At 43.5% G+C, this 8,661-nt stretch overlaps 1 long non-coding RNA gene across 2 annotated transcripts; it reads left to right on the top strand.

Moving 5' to 3' along the window:
• The first annotated feature begins 1,667 nt into the window (after nucleotides 1-1,667).
• LOC133255740 (uncharacterized) lies at nucleotides 1,668-7,524 on the top strand. 2 transcript variants are annotated; one of them, XR_009739039.1, is made up of 2 exons: nucleotides 1,668-2,571; nucleotides 3,627-7,524. It is a non-coding gene; the product is annotated as an uncharacterized LOC133255740 (long non-coding RNA). The 2 variants fall into 2 exon arrangements; XR_009739040.1 differs by having other exon boundaries at nucleotides 3,624-7,524.
• The last annotated feature ends 1,137 nt before the right edge of the window (nucleotides 7,525-8,661 follow it).

Genomic DNA, 8,661 nt, shown 5'->3' with positions numbered 1-8,661 from the left:
TGCTGTGTGAACATCAGGGTACATGTATCTTTTCGGTTTATCATTTCATTTTCTTTGGCTATATCTCCAGAAGTGGACTTGCTGGATCATTACAGTTGTATTTTCAGTTTTTTGAGAAACTTCCCTAATGCTTTCCCACAATATATTTTTTAATTGAAAAAAAAGTAAAGTACGGAAGAACAAATTCTTTTTATCCCATTTGTATTTTAAAAAACATGCTTGTGCATGCATAGAAGGTACCTACAGGGTATATAGGAAACTGTTACAGTAGATAAGTCTGGAATTGAAAGGGGAGAGGGAGGGAGGGGAAGAGAAGGGAGGCTGATTTTTTTACTTAATAACCTTCTGTACTATTTGACATTTTTATAATGAACATGTACTAACTGTATAATAAATTATTTTAACTGACACATTTAAAAATATATTAGGGTTTCCTGCAGGATTTCACCTAGAAAAGAGTTCCACAAAAATTTTGAAGAAACTTTGTGCCGCCCAACCCTACTGTACAGTCAGGAAAAATCGTGAAAATCTTTTGAAATAGGAGGAAAAGTACCCTATCGAATACTGAGCTAGTGTAACCTTCCTTATCTGACTCTGCCCTAGTCTTCACCTGTCATTGTCTTTGAGTCCGTAAGTTATAGAAAACTGAAAGTTATACAAATGATTCTTGTCCACAGCAGCAAATGAATTTTCTCAGGTGGAGATACAATTGATTTTCCCCTACTGTGGAAGAAGCCAATTTTGGATCAATTAACAAATTCATTTCATTATTCTTGAGTGCCAGTATGTGTAACTGGTCTTTGTATTGTCCTCTGAAGAAACGCTTAACACATCACTGGTTTCCTCATTAATTAATTAAAATCTCACACGTGTTCATGTTGTATATTTATGAGTTATGATTCTTCCTTCTAAACAACAATCTTTTAAGAAAGTGGAGGCAATGAGGAGGAGTTTTGCCCGAGGTTAGGTGCCTGTTGTTGCAAATATAGAACCAACCTCCAATCCTCAAGGGCTTCCCAGGTGGAGCAGTGGTAAAGAATCTGCCTGCCAAAGCAGGAGATACAAGAGATACGGATTTGATGCCTGGGTTGGGAAGATCCCCTGGAGGAGGAAATGGCAATCCACTCCAGTATTCTTGCCTGAAGAATCCCATGGACAGAGGAGCTTGGCAGGCCCCAGTCCATGGGGTTGCAAAGAGTCGGATACGACTGAGGGCACACACATCCCGGCCCTCAAATTTGTCCATTTTACCTATACCATCAAGTAACAGGGATTGAAATCCTGGCCGCACTGACATATATTTAACTCCATATAGAATATCATTCATTTAGAAAATGCATTCTCCCAAATATCCACACAATCACATATGCACAAACACTCTGCTGACATGTAAAAACTCCCACACAGATGCAAGACCCACTCATCACACACACACACAACTGGGCCACGGGTTCTATTCTGCCAAGCGGCTGAAGGGCGTGATCCCTTCCCACAGACCTTTGACTGTGCCACGCAGAGAAAAGAGCCGGTTCCCTCACTTATAACCATAGGCCAGAGACAGTGTGGTGCTTAGGTGTTGCAATAAGGGCTCGAGTTCAAGGAGGCAGCCAAAGCCCCATCCTTAGACAGCCCAGCCTGGGAAGTGGGTCGCATCGGGACAGGACCAGGCTCCATCCGGGCCCCACGCCCCCGAGATCTGTGGGAGTCAAGGAAGGCGATGGCCTCTGAGTTGAGGTTTGAAAACCCTGGAATCCAAGACTTCAACCCCAGGAGCAACTGCACGGAGGCTGCGGGACTGAGCAGGGGATGAAAAAAGCCCACGCTGCAAGCGCGGCCGGGTTGAGCTGATGGCATTTCTGTTTGTTGTGCGGAAAAAGAAATCACAGGGGATGAAGACCCATCGCGGGGCCTAGCCCATGAGCCGCGAGGCTCGGGACCCACTCCCCGAGGCTCGCGCGGTCCCCACCCGGCGAGTGTGAGGCTCTTGCGGTGGGCTTGCGGCGCCCCCTGGGGGCTCCGAGCGGCTCTCCCTCCTGGCACGGGCCAGCCGGGAGACGTCAGCTCGAGCTTGAGGGGCGCTCCTAGGCTGCCAGCCAGACTGTCCGGTCCTCGGTCGCCTCCAGGCGCCGGGAGCGCTCCTGCAGGCGCGGCTCGGTTCTGATGCATCTCTGAAGGTGACATCCACGCATCTCCATCACCGAGAGATCCCATCCTCATTCCGTAGATGAGGAAGCCGGGATTCTAAGACACATCCACCGGCACCAAGAGGAGTCTCTGGGACCCTGAGGCCCATCCTCTCTCGTCTTTTTCCACCTAGGGACCCCATCCTTTGCCTTACAGAGCCTAGATGTGACCTCGGACATGGTTTGAGTCCCTTTCTACCTGCCCTCTCTTCGCGGTTTCTTGAAGCCAGAGAGATCACCTGAAGCATCCTTCTTGGGATGGGCTGGCAAGGCTGCAGTATGAACAAGAGTGTGTGTGGAGTGGGGTTATTCTTAGCTACTGCAGAAGGAACGTAGAGCAACTTTAATGGAGGCGAATCTGAGAACATCATCGGAACTGTCCTCCGAGGTAGGTGTGACTCTATCCTAAAGAGACATTTAAAAAACTGCAGATTCTGCCATGAGAATGTTCCTCCTTCATGGTTTGTAATAGCAAAAACTTGCAAATGGTCTAATTTTCTACCAGTAGATTAGATAACTAGCAGCCTATGCAGCCATGAAAAATCATACTGGGTTAAAAAAATTGGTGATATCACAGTGTTCATTATATAGTTAAGGGAAAAATTATTACAAAACAAAATCAGTTCAGTTCAGTTCAGTCACTCAGTCATGTCCGACTCTTTGCGACCCCATGAATCACAGCACGCCAGGCCTCCCTGTCCATCACCATCTCCCGGAGTTCACTCAAACTCAAAATGGACTCATGTCCATTGCGTCCGTGATGCCATCCAGCCATCTCATCCTCTGTCGTCCCCTTCTCCTCCTGCCCCCAATCCCTCCCAGCATCAGGGTCTTTTCCAATGAGTCAACTCTTCGCATCAGGTGGCCGAAGTACTGGAGTTTCAGCTTTAGCATCATTCCTTCCAAAGAACACCCAGGGCTGATCTACAAAACAAAATATGTAATAATAAAATTCCACTTTTGTGAAGATGTATGTATCTGTGTGCACACATTATATTAAAAAGTCTGCAAAGGGCTTCCCTGGTGGCTCAGTGGTAAAGAATCCACCTGCCAATGCAGGAGACATGGGTTGGATCCCTGGTGTGGGAAGATCCCACATGCCTCAGAGCGACTACACCCATGGGCCACAGCTATTGAGCCTGTGCTCTAGAGCCTGGGAGCCACAACAAGAGAAGCCACTGCAGTGAGAAACCTGTCCACTGCAACGAAGAGCAGCCCCCAATCACTGCAACTGGACAAAGCCTGAGTGCAACAACAAAGACCCAGCACAGCCAAAAATAAATGCATAAAAGTTTTTTTTTTTAAGTCTGTTAAGCTATACAGCAAAAAACAGAACATTGATCAATGGGATTAAGGGTGATTTTTAAAGTACTCATTCTTTTCTACATTTTCTAAATGATATATACTGAATATGTATTGTTTTATAATTTCTTTTTTAAGCAGAAAAAGTCCGGTATTCACTTACTGGAGAAAGAGCAGCCAAAAAAGTTGAATAAAGGAAGTAGGAAAGAGGATTATGGGGGCCTTTCCTATGCCCACGCCAGAACAGCCACAGGAATCATGGTCCCCAAGAGCGGCTCCTTCTGAAGAACGTGATAGTGATGAAACATTTTCCAAAGTGTTGATTATAACACAGTTTGCAGCATGACTCAGTTTAGTGGATCATGCATTTGGCCACAGATCAGGAGCTCTGGAAGAAAAATTGCTACTGGACACCCACTCAAGTTGTACTGGATAAAGTAACTGACCAATGCACCAGATTCCAGAAGGTTGATGAATATGCAGTAAGTAATGTGGTTTCTTTCTTGTACCAGCTCCACGCAAATTGACTGGAGCATATAGAACAATGTTTGAGATCCAATGAAGACGCAGAGGATTTATCTGCACCAACCTGGGCTTGTCATTCTTGGCTGTGCATGATCAGCATGTGAAGCCGTCCTGTTGATGGATTCAGCTGTGATTGGGAGCAGTGAGGACAAAGTAGGCTGTCAGAGAGGAGCAAGTCATCCGGATTCTCCCAGACAAGGAGACAACACTGAAACTACGTTGGGCTTTTTCCTTCTGAAATCTGGCAAAGTGGAATTGGCTGAAAAGTAAGCAGTGCAGTCTGTTTTTAATTTCACTTCTCAAGAAAGCCAGCTAACTTTCATCATGAGTTATGAAGCTTGTATCTTTTTTTTGAAATTAACTTTTTCATAAACCTTAATTGAAGATATGCAGAATTTTTACATGTGAAAATATTTTTTTCAATGTATTACTCAGTATTTTTCCAGTGTATCACCCAGTTTTTATTTGAAAAGTTATCCTCTATTGTTCTAAACAGTACATAGTGCCAAAAGCTAAAAAAAAAAAAAAATTATAATTTCAGCATCAGGAATGGCTTGTTTAAAGAAATCGGCTTGCAATAGATTGTAATGAACTATAATGGCCCTTTAAAGATTTAGATGACCTTTTAAAGAATGGTTTAGAAGTAAATTGCTAGAAATATTAATTCATTAACAAAAAGAAAAACGTGAACATGAGGGGGGATGAATTGCCTGCCCTTTTTGGGAGGTAGGGAAATAATATTCCACATTGGGACCTACAGGCCCTGCCACTGCTACTGAGGCCAGTGACCCCAAGAACTGACCACTTGGAATGTTCGCTACCCCTGGCCTGGCACTAGGGGCTAAGTCTGTGGTATAAAGAAGACCTACTGGGCTTCCTTGGTGGCTCAGTGGTAAAGAATCTGCCTGCCAATGCAGGAGATGCGGGTTTGATCCCTGGTAAGGGAAGATCCCCCATGCCGAGAAGTAGCTAAGCCCGTGCGCTACAACTACTGAGCCTGTGCGCTACAGCCCACACACACACAACTACTGAAGTCCACAGGCCCTAGAGCCCACGTTCCACAAGAGGAGCCACTGCAATGAGGAGCCTGCACACCGCAACAGGAGAGTAGCCACAGGTCACTCAACTAAAGAAAAGCTTGTGCAGCAACGAAGAGCTAGCACAGCCCAAAATAAGAATAAATAAAGTTATAAAAAGGAAAAAAAAAGAGCTACTGTTAAGGAGATAGATGCAGTCACCCTCATTCTGCCCTGCTTCCTGTTTCAGAATTTTTTTAAGAAGAGAGGGTAGTGTGTCTTTAGAAATCAGAGATTCAAATCTCAGCTTCCAAAGTCCACACCACCACCACTAACTGTGTGGTTTGGGGCAAGGCACATAATCTTTCTCAGCTTCTCATCTGTGACATGGAGAGAACAATATTCATATTGTGCAGTTGCTGAAAGATCTGTTATTATTCAACAAGTATTTATTGAATGCCAGGCACTATTCTAGTCGCTGGCTAGGACAGACAAGGTCCCTGTTTTCACAGAATTCATATTCTAATTGGATGAGATCACAGTAAACAAATGAAAAAATCAGATATGAATAAGTTCTAGACATAAAGTAAAAGAGGGAGAGGTGAGAGTCCTCCAGGCTCATGATATTCCATTGGTTGCTCAGGGAAGCTCTGTGTGAGCAGACTGTATTTGAGCAGAGAGATGAATGAAAGAACCCACCTACAGTGCAGAAGATGCAAAAGACCCAGGTTCAATCCCTGGGTCGGGAAGTTCCCCGGAGAAGGAAATGGCCACCCACTCCAATTTTCTTACCTGGAAAATCCCATAGACAGAGAAGCCTGGTGGGTTACAGTCTGTGGGGTCACAAAGAGCTGGACACGACTGAGTGACTGAGCATGCACACACACATGAATGGCAGGAAGCAACCAGGCAGGTAGAGATCCAAGGGAGAATCTGGGTGAAGGGTCCAGAGGACTTCTCTGAACCAGTTTTTTGTGGCTTCCTGTGAATCTATAACTATTTCAAAGTAAAAAAGTTCTTTTAAAAGCAATTAACCTTTTTCTTTAATATTTATTTATGTATTTGACTGGGTCTTAGTTGCAGTATTCAGGATCTTCCGTCTTCATTGCAGCATGCGGGATCTTTAACTGCGGCATGTAAACTCTCAGTTGCAGCATGTGGGATCCAGTTTCCTGCTCAGGTATGGAACCCCCTGCATTGGGAGAGTGTAGTCTTAGCCACAGGACCACCAGGGAAGTCCCAAAAGCAATTAACTATTGATACACACTACAGTCTGCATGCTAAGTCACTTCAGTCGTGTCTGACTCTGTGCAACCCTGTGGACTGCAGCCTATCAGGTTCCTCTGTCCATGGGATTCTCTAGGCAAAAATACTGGAGTGGGTGGCCATGCCCTCCTCCAGAGGATCTTCCTGACCCAGGGATCCAACCTGCATCTCTTAGTCCCCTACATTGGCAGGCAGGTTCTTTACCACTAGCCCCACCCACTATTGATACACACTAGCACAGCTCAACTTTCATAAAACTAAGATCATGGCATCTGGTCCCATCACTTCATGGGAAATAGATGGGGAAACAGTGGAACAGTGTCAGACTTTTTTTTTTTTGAGCTCCAAAATCACTGCAGATGGTTATTGCAGCCATGAAATTAAAAGACGCTTACTCCTTGGAAGCAAAGTTATGACCAACCTAGATAGCATATTCAAAAGCAGAGACATTACTTTGCCAACAAAGGTCCATCTAGTCAAGGCTATGGTTTTCCCAGTGGTCATGTATGGATTTGAGAGTTGGACTGTGAAGAAAGCTGAGCGCCGAAGAACTGATGCTTTTGAACTGTGGTGTTGGAGAAGACCCTTGTCTGAGAGTCCCTTGGACTGCAAGGAGATCCAACCAGTCCATTCTAAAGGAGATCAGTCCTGGGTGTTCTTTGGAAGGAATGATGCTAAAGCTGAAACTCCAGTACTTCGGCCACCTCATGGGAAGAGTTGACTCATTGGAAAAGACTCTGATGCTGGGAGGGATTGGGGGCAGGAGGAAAAGGGAACAACAGAGGATGAGATGGCTGGATGGCATCACTGACTCGATGTACATGAGTTTGAGTGAACTCTGGGAGTTGGTGATGGACAGGGAGGCCTGGAGTGCTGCGACTGTTGGGGTCGCGAAGAGTCGGACACGACTGAGCAACTTAACTGAACTGAACTGAACTGAGCACATACTGTATGGTTTTATTTATATAAAATTCTGGAAAGTATAAACTGACCGATAGCAACAGAAAGTATGTCATCAGTTGCCTGGGTATAGAGTAAGAAGCAGGGATGTCTGGGCAGGAAGGGATGAGAGGGTGGACATGAGGAATCCTTCAGGGTGTGGATATGCTTATTATCTGAGTTGTAGTGATGGTTTGGGATGTTTATACAGGATAAACTTATTAAATTGTGCACTCTATTGTGAAGTTTCTTGCATGCTAATTTTATCTCAATAAAGGTACTAAAAATCTTAAGCACCTAGAAGTAAATCATGCTAAAAATATGCAAAGCTTCTACACATAAAAGTCTATTACATTATGCAAAACATTTAAGTAGGTCTAAATAAATAAATGGACATACTGTAGTCTTAGGAAATACAACTCAATACTGAAAAGATGTCAGTCCTCCCCAAATGAAACTGATGAAAATCTTAACTGATTTTTTGGTTTTGTTTTGTTGTTGTTGACAAGTCAATTTGAAAATGTATTCAGAAATGAAAAGAAGGCCAAGGATAGCCAAGCTGCTCTTGCAAACTAAGGTTAAAAAATTTACATTCTCATATCAAAATAGTGAGGTGCTGGTATGAGGATAAATGAATAGACCAATGGAGCAGAATAAAGAGCCTCAAAACAGATCCACGTATATGTAGATAATTGATATTGGACAAAAGTGGGAATGCAGAGTTGTTGAGAAATGACCAATAAAAGGCACTGTGCCAATTGGGTATCTGTAAAAATTCCCGCCACAACATACAAAAATCGGTTTCAAAGTGGATTAAACATATAAACTTGAAACATAAAAACTTACACCTCTGAAAAGGAGAATAGGTGAATATTTATTTTCATGACCCCAAGTAAGGAACTATTTTTTAAAACAGTAACAAAAAGTACCAATGACAAAGGAGAAGGCAACAATAAAAAGGAAGAAACTGTTAACTACATTAAAATTAAGAACTTTATTCACTAAAGACATTATGAAGAAAATGAAAAAACAAGCGACAGGGGTGGAGGATGAGATATTCATAACTAACAGATAAAACCTTGTCAGAACCACAGGCAGATATCACTGCACATCCGATAGAATGGCAAAATGTTAAGAATCTGTTGGTATGTATTTGGAGCAACAGAAACTCATATGCTGCCAGTGGGAGGGTAAACTGATGGATCACTTGGAAAGATGTCTTATATTATCTAGTGAAGTTGAGGAGGACAAGGGTGAGCATATGACTCAGAAATTTCACTCTTAGTGTCCACCCTAAAGGAGCATCTGTATATGCATATCAGAAGTGTGTGCAGAGCAGTATTATACATAATGGGAAAACACTGGGAAAATTACAAATGTCCTACACACAGTAAAGTTGATAAATGAACTGTCATATTTTCATTCAGTGG

This window comes from Bos javanicus, chromosome 10 (genome assembly GCF_032452875.1).
Source record: "Bos javanicus breed banteng chromosome 10, ARS-OSU_banteng_1.0, whole genome shotgun sequence".
NCBI classification, from domain to species: domain Eukaryota; kingdom Metazoa; phylum Chordata; class Mammalia; order Artiodactyla; family Bovidae; genus Bos; species Bos javanicus.
Note: the sequence above shows the minus strand (reverse complement) of the source record. Positions and strands in the feature narration are given on the sequence as shown.